Genomic DNA, 12,099 nt, shown 5'->3' on the forward strand with positions numbered 1-12,099 from the left:
CTTCCCAACCCAAGGATCAAACTCAGGTCTTGCTTCTCCTGTATTGGCAGACAACTTCTTTACTACAAGCACCACCTGGGAATCCCTAGAGTCAACTGTAGCCACAACCAGAGAATAATCTCTGCTATGATTTTGGATATTCTCTTTTCTTTGTCTGAAATACCTTTCCTTGCTTCACATGATTTCTCAGTTCTCTTTTAAGATGGTATCACTTCCTTCATGAAATCTTAGCATTCTACTCTGGGTTAAATGCCCAGATTTGATGCTCACCTAGCATCCCATACTTAGCACTATCACTATATAGCATTTATTATGATGCAGTACAATGATGGGTTTCTTTCATGAGCCTTTAAGTTGTTTAAAAGCAAGTGTTTTTTTTTTTTTCTTTTTGTTTTCTTTCTCAGCCAATGCCCAACAGTGTGCCTAGTATAAAGTAAGCAATCAGTAAATCTTTTTTGAAAAAATGAATAAAATTTGAGTGTGAATATGAGTTTAAAGGAAAAGGATGAGAAGCTTATATACCTTTGGTATTAAGCTTTGAAAATTTTGTGCATTCTGTGTATTAGCATACTTTGAACACATGATATTTCTAATAAGCTGGGTAGAAGTGTTCCTACTGAATGTTATTCAAAATTTTATTAATTTGAGAGTTTTATGTGTAGAGAAATATTAGCATATTCCTGGCATATGTAAGCATTACAAACTATTTAATAAACAGTGGCCATGGAATAATTTGTGTTTCAAACCCTCAGAGCTTACAGCACAAATTCATTTTATTATACTTCATCCAATGAGAGGTATATTTGAAATGATTGTAGGAATAAACAGAATTTTAAATAATGTATAATACACAAAATGAACTACTTTTCATCCCTTTCTTTGGAGGAGTGATTATTGCTAGCTGGATTTATTATTTCTGACATTTGATTTTGCCTTCAATTGCAGATCAGTCTCAAACAGCACTTATATAGGCTGCCCCTCTGGGTGTCTGAAGAATCATGTGCATAGGGATGAATTACGTGAAGTTCAATAAAACTCCTTTCTGTCCATCTACATGCTACTCATGCCCATGTTTTTATTCAGTTGACTCAGGGCTCTGTAAAGGCAGGATATGTTTCTGATTTATCATCATTATTTCCAATGCCTCCCACAATGCCTGACACATAACATGAACTCTATAAATGCTAGTTGATTTAAAGTGAACTATTTTGGAATTGTTCTGGAATGAGAATCGATGTTTACTGAGTGACTTATTCAGTGCTAGCCATGTTCAATATATTTTTCCATTTAAAGCTTGCACAATGTCCTGAAGCAGGTACCACTACTGTAGAACTGAGAATTTTGAAGCTCAGAGAGGTAAGTAACTTATCAAAGATGACTCAGGATACAGTACACACAAGAGGAGTACTTCACTACCTGGACTGTCATGAAGGTTAAGTGAGTTAATGAATGGAGAGCACCCAGAATGGTGCCTGGAATCCTGGAATATAATAAGCAATGCATATATCTTTGCTGTTCTGATTACTTTGCTCTTTATCAGGGTAGATGATAAAAGAATGTTTATTGTTTTTTATGCCACACATAATACAAACTATATTGTTATTTTCAAAAGAACTAAAGAAATACCCTAATATTTATGTGAGTTGTTTCTTGACACATTTGTCATAAAAACTTAAAATAGTACTTAAAGATGTGATTTGGTTTAACCTTGAAGACTATTAGGTCTTTGGTGGGCAGCTTGATTACCATTACAATCTGTATAACTTTCCTTCAGCTTGGAGCTGGGAACAGCTGTAGCTTGTTGCCTGCCCCTGTCAGATTTAAAAGGAATTTTCTGAGTTTCCCTGGTGGACATTCTCCAAGGATGAAAAGAGAGTTTTACAGGAGTGCCTTCCATTTTTATCACTCCACCACTCAGTGGCAGGTATTATCTTCAAAGTCTGTAATCATAACCTCATTTGGAAATAGAACAAGAAGGAAGAGGGGTGAAGTCCACAGCTCTCAAAGGCAAGGCCTTAAAATGTATGTAAATAGTTTTGATGTTTCACAGCTGTCTCAAGTATTGACAAACTTCAGTGGTTTGGGGAGAGTTGATGAAGTTAAACCTATGTTCATTCACCTAAGGTTTGACATTTGTCCCAGTTGTTTGAAGTGCATGATGGTTTTCTATACCCACTTTCCCTATGTCAACGAGGTCTTGGGAAATTTGTCAATGTCCCCTGGTTTTCTTTGTATTGAGTTCAGACTCTGGAGGCCTGTCTTTATGGAAGAGAAAACTGAAGTGTTTTATTGATAGAGTTGTCTGGTGAGCCTGAACGTCCTACTGATGTATCTTAAGTGTTCTGTAATAATTCTTGCCACTTTCTACAACTTTAGAAAAGTTGGAAAGACTTCAGCCACTTTCTCTGGGCCCCACCATTAGGCTGGCTGGTCATACCCAGAAGTAAATAGAAAGAGTTGTATCCACCATCCATGGGTGGGACCTCCCCTCCACCTTGTTGGGAGTTCTCTTCCACCAACTTTTCTCCCAAGATTGCATCCTGCCAGTGACCTCACACTTTTTTCCTGTCTCCATGTAAATTGCTATCTTTTCAGGAGGTGCATGACAGCCTCTGTTTGCTGGGGCCTCCATTTGTACAGAAGCTGTTATTATGGAATAAGTTTAATGGGTCGTGAATTTTGTGGAGGCAGGGAGGGTCTCGATGACTTTGTATGTACCAGCCATGGACCTACTGGCTCGGCAAGGGGTGCATTAGGCTAAATATTTTTAGCCCATTGACTCTGGAAGTAATAACCCTAAATGCTTCATTAAATTTTCATGGGTGACTGATGGAAACTATGGGGTGGGGGGTGCAAAACCCAAATCAGCCACATTGGCTTCATTATTACCCAGCTGGAGGACAGGAGTGTGGCCCTTAAAAAGAGTAAAAATAAACTTTTAAAGGAACTGAGGCCAGCATCTTCTTTTCCTTCCCTGCGTCCTGCTCCAACAGTGCAGGACTGGACTCGATTTTTTTTTCCTTTCACACCGGCATTCAGGACTCTGAAGATGAGTGTGCAAACAGGCATTCACTGGAGTCAAATCCAGTCTCAGGGTTGAAGAATTAATTTTCTGACGGACACACTATTTTCTGCAGTTTGGCGAATCTGGGTAAGCTAGGACCAGAAGTAGGGAGCCACTGATTACATCCTGTCTGGCCTTCTCCTGTGCCTGTTCTAATCTGGGGATTGTTTACCCCAGGGCATTCCGAGAACCAGAGTTGCCCGGGAAGAAGGCTAGGGGAAGCAATGGGTGTTAACTGGGTCCTGAGTTCCTCCCTAGGATTCACGAAAGCGTGACAGATGCATGCCTCCGCCCTCCCCCTTGCTCAACTTTGCTGGGAAGCCTCAATGAAGACAGGGGGGCACAGATGAGGGTTGGCCGCTGGGAACTGGCACCCCCTCCTGCGAAGGGGAGTGGGGGGCCCCTGGGGGGCCCCACGCCCGCGCCGGACCGGCCCTGTAGTTTTTGAGCACTGGCGCTCTTTTCAATTTGGATCTGCGCGGGTTTAGAGGCCTGGGATGCTAAGAGTAGACTAGAGAAAAATGAGGGAGGCCAGGCGGAGGCGGCCGGTGGCGACGGTGAGGGGCAAAAACAGTGGACACTTTGTGACAAACCCGAGTCTCGTGGCTTTTACCCCATCTCGCCCTCACTCCCCCTCTCCGCCCACGTAGCCGGGGCGGGGACCCAGCGCTCTGGGCTCAGCTCTCCCCCTTCTACTCCGGGATGGGGAGTGAGCGCCAGGGCTCCAGAGGCTCGACTGCGAACCGCGGCGCCCCCGCTCGCTCGCTCTTCCTCCTCCTCGTCACCACCTCGACTCCGCTAAGCTTTCGGAGCGCGCTCGGGCGGCGCACAGAACATCCGGGAGGGAGCGGGAGCGGGAGCCCGTGAGGCCAGGGCGCGCGGCGGGCAGCCAGGCGGCGGCGGCGGCGGCGTCCGGGGAGCGGGCAGGTGAGCGGCGCTTGGCGGGCGCGGGGCCGGCGGGGCGGGGGCGCGGGAGGAGGCGGGTCTGCGCGCGGGGCGGTCTCCTCCCCCTGCTCTGACGCGGGGCCCGTGGCTCCCAGGGAGGATGGACCCAGCTCGGCGCTCGCCCGGGCTTTCCCGGGCTGGAGAGCGCGCCTGAGTGCCGCCGCCGGCCGGGCATGGGGAGCCGCTTCCTGAGCGGCTGCGGCTGCGGAGGAGGATGCTTTCGGCGAGCAGAGGTGAGGCACGGCGGGAGGCTCGCGGCCGCCGCGGAGTTCAGCACCGAGAGGTGTCAGGCGGGGACGCGGCGCCTGGATGCCCGGGAGGCTCCTCCGGGGCTCCCGGGCGCGGAGGAGGGCTCCAGGGGCGCCCCTCTCGGGAGTTTGGCTAGAAGTGCGGAGGGGATAGAGACTGCAGTTTTCCCTCTTCCTCCACTTGTTGGGAAAGGCGACTTTGCTCCTTCCATCTGGGTCTCCCCTTAGGATCCCCAGTCTCACTTCTGACCACGCTCAGTTCTCTTTCCAGTCTTGCTCATCTCATACACTTGTCTCTCTACTGGATCCCTTGCGCCGTCCTCCCTCCTGCGTCCCCGGCTCCAGCCATCCACGAGCCTTCCTTCTCCCGCTCCAAAACCTAGCCGGTACTCCCGAGCCCATCCCCAGCCGCTCTGCCGGCGCCCCCAGGTCCGACCCTTTTCCATGCTCAGCCAAACCCGGTTTTCACTTCCCTACTCTTTGGCTGCGCTGCGGTTCCGCTACGATCGATAGATCGAAAAACCAGATCTACCCCAGCAACCCCTACCCTTTTGCAAACACCATCGGAGCTGTACCCCGCGTCTCCTCGGAACCCACCTCTTCCCGAGTCCCCCATAGACACGGTTCTTTCCTGCCGCCGTCTCCGTTCCGCTCCCCAGCCCCCCGCCCTCCTCTCTTCCCCACTCGCCCTTCTTGCTTCTCTCTGCTCCAGACTCGACGCTCTGTTTTGGCCGCAGATCTCAGCCTACCCCCGCCCCACCCCCTCATCGGGTAAACTTTAAAATCCGCGTGGTTCGGTTCATAAAGGAGCCCTGAAAGGAGAACTCAACCGCCGAGAGAGCCTGGGGTCAGGGAGTCTAGGATGGGGGAGCTTGAGTCCTGTCGTCGTCGGAGAGGAGCTGATGGCTGAGTATCCTAAGTCAATTTCAAAACGCTGGTAGCTGCAGCCCAGACTCTCCACCCCAAGCTGGCTAGTCCCGCGAAGTATTATTGTGACCCCTGGTGGGAGGGCGCGTGTATTCTGTGTACTTTTTAAAGCACTTTTTTTTTTTTTTTTTTTGTATAAGTGCTGGTGAACGGGGCGAGGGGGGCATCGGGCAAGGTTGCCTGAGGTTGATGCCACTTTGCTCAGCGTTGCTCCCTGCCTGACCCGACGTTTCACTCCACGTAAACTACCCTCCACCCCCAACGGCAGCACACAAGTCCTCATTGTTGGGGGTCTGCCTGGGCACTTCCGCCTGGGCTGCGAGAATCTGGAGGAATGGGGTGGGGGTGGGGAGGCGGGGGGCGCCGGGCGACCGCAGTCTGGATTTCGGCGGCTGCGGGCGGAGTGCAGAGCGCCGCTGCGCGGGCTTCCTTGCGTTTGGGGCGCGGGTCTCGGCGGGTGGGGTGTGGGCCCGCGTGGGTCGGCGTCTGCTTGTGCGTTTGGAGGCTGGCGCACACCTGGGCTTTTAGTTCCTTTAGAAAGAAGGGCGAGTGGAGAGGCTGCGGAAGAGAGTGCGTGTTGCGCTGCCCGGAGCTGGGCTGACGGGCGAGTCCTCCGAGAAGGATGCTTCAATGCAGCTCCTAACGCGGCGGCGGGGGCTGAAGCGAGGATCCACAGCTATCGTTTCTTACTCCCTCCTGCTCCCCTCCCGCTGGCCCGTTCAACGCACTTTCAAAATGTTGATGGTTTTGAATAAAGGCCTTATGGGGGTTCTGCTGAAACTTTATCACACTTAACATGTTTTCGAGTAATCATATAAATTAAAGGTGGCTTGCGTTCAGAACCCCCTAATTATCCGGTTCACGTTCGTACATTTATGTGCCAATTATAGGTCTTCGGGAAATCCACAGAATTATAAACCATCCCCACCCCCTGAATTAGCACTCATTGTTTTTATTATCTCAACAATGAGTGATTCTGGTTAGAACCCTGAATTGTACAGGCAAGATAAAGGAGGAGGGGGAGGTGGAGAGGTTGAACGGAAAAGGGCCGCTTCGCAGCTTCTCCCCAACCCTCCCTAGCCCCCATCTCCTTCAACCCCTGTCCCGACAAGGCTTGGTGACAATTCTGGAATCTGAAAGGGATCAAAGATTTTCTTGATTTCCCATTGAGAAGAGCGATCTAATCAAAGCTGTATAAAAAAGTCAACTTCTAAGCAATCAGAAATTGTCTGCTGATGTCCTTGATTGAAACCCTAGCATTCATGAATGGAGTATTGAAAGAACTCGCAGAAATGGCTTTTGAAGCGCTATTGTTCTTTTCCATACACAGAGGCCCTCTTAAAGGTTTAGGAAGTTCAAAATGCGGTGATTTGAAAGACAGACATTGTAACTATTTGGCGACGCTGGGAGGATCTGATCTGCAGGGATTAGAGAAGAGGCCGAGTTGGGGAGTACAAACGCGTTGTTACCATCTTCTTGGGAAGCGCCGGCTATCAAGTGGGGATTCAGTTCTTTCTACACATCAAGCTGGCAATTAAATCTCTTCCTAAAGCAGATTTAGAAGATGATTTTTAGTGATTTTTGTTTTGTTTTCTCTTTTGGGTGGTGGTTTACTTAAGGTCTAAATAGGCATATCTGGAACATTTAATCATGTTCATTGTATTCAACAATAAAATTTGAATAAAAATTACTTATTGTTGATGAAGCTCATCTCACAAGCTGTTTCACAGTATGTTTCATTTGCAAGACAGACCATTGTGTGAGGCTGCAGGGAAGAGATGCTATCACTTATTGTTCATTTTCTCCCAAAGCCAGAGAGGAATCCACTGCTTCTGCTCCCCTCTGCCCTCTTAAGACATGTTTCTTAAACGGTGGGTATCTGGCTTCCTTCCTGATAGTACCCTCTTAAAAATTACCTTTGGTGGATTTCAGGTGCCTGGAGCCACCCTGCAGGCAGGGGAAGAATTTTAATTGAGGCTGCATTATATTTGATAATTCACTTAAGTCAAACATTTTGTTTTTGCTGGGGTTTAATCCTTCTCTCAAGCTGATAAAGCTAACAAAGCAAGAAAATCACAGTTTATATCTTTTAAATGACACTTTACAAAATTGCATAAATTGAAGACAGTTGTCAGGAACTTTAACTGTTACTCAGGGCTAACAAAAAGTGTTCACTGGTTAAGTGATTGAGGATGAATCACTTGACCTCTCAGAAGCTCAGTTTCATCATTTGCACAACAGGGACAATATTCTCTACTTCGTGGGCCTGTGAGCAATTCTGTGAGGAAAAATGTCTCATGGGGCGCTTTGGCATGTAGCAGGATTTCAGGAGAGTGGTTAACTTTTAGTAATAGCATGGAGTTCTGCTAAGGAGAGAGGATGGTATTTGGAATTGGAAGGGCAGGATGGAATCTAGGTACTGGATTGGCAAACCACCTCTTTAATAAAAATAGGAATAATTAACCTTTGTGGAGCTTTTACTAAGAACCAGAGACTGTCTTAGGCATTTGGCATTCATTTCTTTAATCGTTCACTAACCCTAGGAAGCGAATACTCTTATTTGAGTGATACCGAAAGTGATAATTCAGAGAGCTGGGCACAGAGAAAGTTGGTAACTGGCCTAAGGTCACACAGCAATGAATACAATTTAAATCCAAGCATTCAGTCCTGACTGTGTCGTGTTATTTCTGAGTGTGGAGGTGATCTCCGCACTCTCCCAAGGTGGCTGTCCCATTTAATGGGGAATAATGGAAAAGGAGGCTCTGCAGGTGGCACAGTGGTAAAGAATTCACTTGCCAGTGCAGGAGACGTGAGAGACTCGGGTTCAATCCCTGGGTCAGGAAGTTCCCTTGTAGTAGGAAATGGCAACCCACTCCAGTATTCCTGCCTGGAAATTTCCATGGACAGAGGAGCCTATTGGGCTGCAGTCCATGGGGTCCCAAAGAATTGGACACGACTGAGTGCAGCACAGTTACTGTTAGTTTTAATGGAATAGTTAGACTTCCCGTAGGAGCAAACTACAGGGTGTTTTTCTGTTGCCAACAGGGCATTAGGCTGATGGTGGACATTTTGAACACATCTGACATTGTGATAGGTATTGGTTCACATACATCTACTGGGTTAGCATATTCAATAACTGGGTGTGCAGAGACTGCATTAGTGCTGTTGTTGGTTACCAGAGGAGATAAGCAGAGATTCTCAAAATTAAGAGATGGTATAACAGATGGTTAGAAGTCTGGACTTAGGTGCTAGTTCCGCTAGCTCTGCTGCTGTGTGGCCTTAACCAGCTTATCAAACTTCTCTGTGCTTCAGTTACCTTTATAATAAGATAACTACCTGCCACATAAGATTGTTGTGAGGATTATAGGAATGATAACACTAGATGCTTAGAACAGTACCCAGTGGGTGATGTTATTTAACTGTCAATGTTATCCTTCAGAGGAAAGAAAAATCCTTTCCCTTGATAATAAAAAGTTTTCTGTTTGTCACTGATATTCTAAGACTTAAATATCCTTAGAGTATCTGGACTGTTTTTTTTTTTTTTTTTGCTAACCAGAGGTTGAGGGGAAGAGTGATATTTAAGGATTTCAGGCAAAGGTTTTGTTCTGTGTAGCTTATTGGAAATATTTTCTCCAACATTTTCCCTCTTTGTGATAGGGATGGAGAGATTTTCATAATGCTAAAATAACCCCATTTCATTGCATTTTTCAGCAGTTATTTTCTTTTTTTAAAAAAATACTTATTTTAATTTGAGGATAATTACTTTTCAGTATTGTGGTGGTTTCCCCCCCTCAGTGTGAATCAGTCATAGGTATACTTGTTCTCTTCATTCTGAACCCCCCGCCCCCTGCCAGGTTGTTCTAGAGCACCAGCTCTGGGTGCCCTGTTTCATACATCAAACTTGTACTGGATATCTGTTTTACATATGGTAGTGTATATATTTCAATGCTATTCTCTCAGTCATCCACCTGAGATTGAGTCCAAAAGTCTCTTCTTTATATCTGTCTCTTTTGCTGCCCTGCATATAGGATCGTCGGTACCATAAGTCGAGATTTCATATATATGTGTGTTAATATACGATATTTGTCTTTTTCCTTCTGACTTGCTTCACTCTCTATAATAGCCTTTAGGATCATCCATCTCATTAGAACTGACTCAAGTGTGTTCCTTTTTCTAGCTGAGTGATACTCCATTGTGTGTACTTCACTTCCTTATCCATTCATCTGTCGATGGACATCTAGGTTGCTTCCATGTCCTAATCAGCAGTTATTTTCAAGGAAATAAAACAACTGTGGATAGACTAAACTCTTAAGTGTAGTCAGTTCTTCCCAATCTACAGATTGGAAACCAATTGAGACTTTGGGTGATACAAAACTGTGTAGCTGAGAGGCACTATCAGAACCCAGACTTCTTTGTTCATTGCTCCTTCTTCTAGACCAGACTGTTTCCTATACCAAGAGAGAGTTGGTGCCTGAAATATATAGAACTGAAGCAGAAAGAGGAGGCAAATGGGTGGGTGTTACCAGTGAAGAACAGAAGCCAGCCAGATGTTCTGTACTGAAAAAATGTGTCCAGTAAGAAAAAGAAAATCCCTCATCTGGGGTTATATCCATGAAAATCTAGCACAGAACTCAATCTGTGAGATGTGTAAATGGATATGAACCTGTGTACAAAGAAAAAAAAAGGAAAGAAAGATATTCCATCAGTTAATTACTTGAACACTTCAACACTTAGTTTAAAGAGCAAATGATCAGGTTTCTTTCCCTGTGAGATGCTCTTTGTATTTTTGTTTCATTGAGTCCTTCGATAATGGGGAGACTTTGGTTTGGGAATCATAAAACTCCTCTGGCTTCTCTTTCATGAAATATGCAACATATTCTACTGGAAAGAAATCACCAACTTGCCTTTATTATTATTATTTTATTTTAACCTGACAAATAACTGATCTCTAATCCCAGTGAGGGATTCTCATAGAGAAAAGGCAATAGAAATAAAATGGTACTGAATTGAAGAACTCAAATGGTAAAAGTTTGTGCTAGCAAAGATGGGTTGTTTGGCTTAGGGGATAAAGTTAGAGGAGGTAATGTAGCAGACAGATGATGTTCAGAGTGAATCCAAGTCAGCTGTGTTGACCTCCTAGAGTGAGTCTTGGAAAATTACCAATGGTTTGCATCAGATATGAGCCTTGTACCAATTTCTGACTTCTCTGTTCGTCTGTTTCTCAATTTGATCTATCCATTCACCTACTCTTCATCGGTTAAGCATCTTTTTCTTTTCCTTTGACTCTCTTTATGTTTATCCCAGTCTTTGTCTCCTTTTCATTCTTTATGTTTATTTGTTCCTGTTCTTGTTATGGTTTCTGTTATGATTATGGTTCATAATCAACCATAACAGCTGAAAATGATAAATATGCATGAGGAGTATCTGGGAAATTGAGGCCACTCAGGTCCTGATATGGACGTCACCCCTCCGTCCATTTAACACATCTTACTAGTACCTACTTGGTACCTGGCTTTGGCTGAGTGTTAGACACTGTGGACAGTTCCAAGATCCAAAGGTGCCGTCTCTGCCACCTGGGTACCTGGCCTCATGCATCAGTAGCTGATACAGCATGAGATGTGGTGCCGAGATATCCATACAGCAGCACTGGAAGCTTCCAGAGGAGAAATTATTTCTACCTGGAAAAAGGAAAGGATACTTAAGGCTTCACAGAAGAGGGAATTTCATTTCAGCAGGAAGCTAAAGGTTGACCAGGAGTTTCTGAGGAGTTGAAGGCATTCCAGATTGAAAGAACTAAATGGGCAAAGACAGGTGGGCAGGAAGCTTCGTCACTGGTTTGGGGATGGGCGTCCTGCTGAGAGTGGCTCTCATGCAGCATATGTGGCAGACATGGAGTATTCTGTAGAGCATTTTCCAGACCTGGTTCTGGGGCACTGTCTACCAGGATGGTGATGAGTATTTCAAATAAAAGTGTTTACAGGGAAAAACAGCCCATGCTCAAAAAATATTTGAAAAGCACTGAATTCTATATTGTACTCTTAGTAAGACACAGTATTTACTGACATAGTAAAGCTTCAGAGATTGCCTACAGTAAAGAAACTCATGTACTTCATTAAGAATTTTCCAGACTTATTTGCTGTAGAATCTTTGATTTCTAGGATCCTCTCTCAGTGTCTCACGAGATAGATTGTGGAAAAGATTTGTGGCTAAGCACATATGATATTTAAGCAGAACAGTTAATTTGATTGAGGAAGTATGTTTTGTTTGAAATATAGTATATTTAAGACATGAAAATATGTAAATAACTGGCAGTAGAAAACTCTGTCCCTACCACTCAGCTTCAGAAAGTGAGCCATGTAAATGTAATTGAGGCCTCTTAGCAACCTCTCCTCCATCAGATCTTCTTCCCTCCAGCTAGAGGTAACTACTATTCCACATTTGGTATTTATCATTCCATATAATTCTTTCAAATGTGCTTTTTAGAAGAACAGACTTAAAAAGAATTACATTGAATTACAATCCAGTTTCTAGCTAGTCACTACAGACATAGTACTTTGTCCAATAAATGTCCCGAAAAGGACTTTTATAAACTCTTTAGGGGGAAGAAATATAGCTTATCCTTTTAACAATTGTGCCTGGAATGTAGTAGATGCTCAGTAAGTTTATGTTGAATTGAATGTGTGTATTGTCATGTGGTTCATGAAGCTCATGGGGATAAAAAGTTTGGGGTAAATTGTTTTCCATTGACAACACTGTATTGAAATTCTTTATGATCAATGATCTTGAAAACACATTTTTTTTTTTTTGGTGGGAGTTCTTTGTTTTGTAATCTCAATTTGGAAGTGAATAGTAATAATCAACTACTGAAAGTTATCTCTGTTTTCTTAACAGCTTTCAGAATCATTAACAGTAAAA

General features: G+C 44.8%; 1 protein-coding gene across 6 annotated transcripts in view; it reads left to right on the forward strand.

Moving 5' to 3' along the window:
• DAB1 (DAB adaptor protein 1) overlaps positions 1-12,099 on the forward strand; it is a 1,301,090-nt gene that overhangs the window by 841,974 nt on the left and 447,017 nt on the right. The window contains exon 1 of one of the 6 annotated variants that reach the window (XM_070468109.1): positions 3,779-3,991. The exons of 4 other annotated variants lie outside the window; for them this stretch is intronic. The gene's annotated coding sequence lies outside the window, so the exon portion shown is untranslated. Of the gene's footprint in view, positions 1-3,778; positions 3,992-4,094; positions 4,243-12,099 lie in introns of those variants that run through there. One more of the 6 variants, XM_070468108.1, reaches the window with a different exon arrangement.

This window comes from Odocoileus virginianus, chromosome 5, assembly GCF_023699985.2.
Source record: "Odocoileus virginianus isolate 20LAN1187 ecotype Illinois chromosome 5, Ovbor_1.2, whole genome shotgun sequence".
NCBI lineage: Eukaryota > Metazoa > Chordata > Mammalia > Artiodactyla > Cervidae > Odocoileus > Odocoileus virginianus.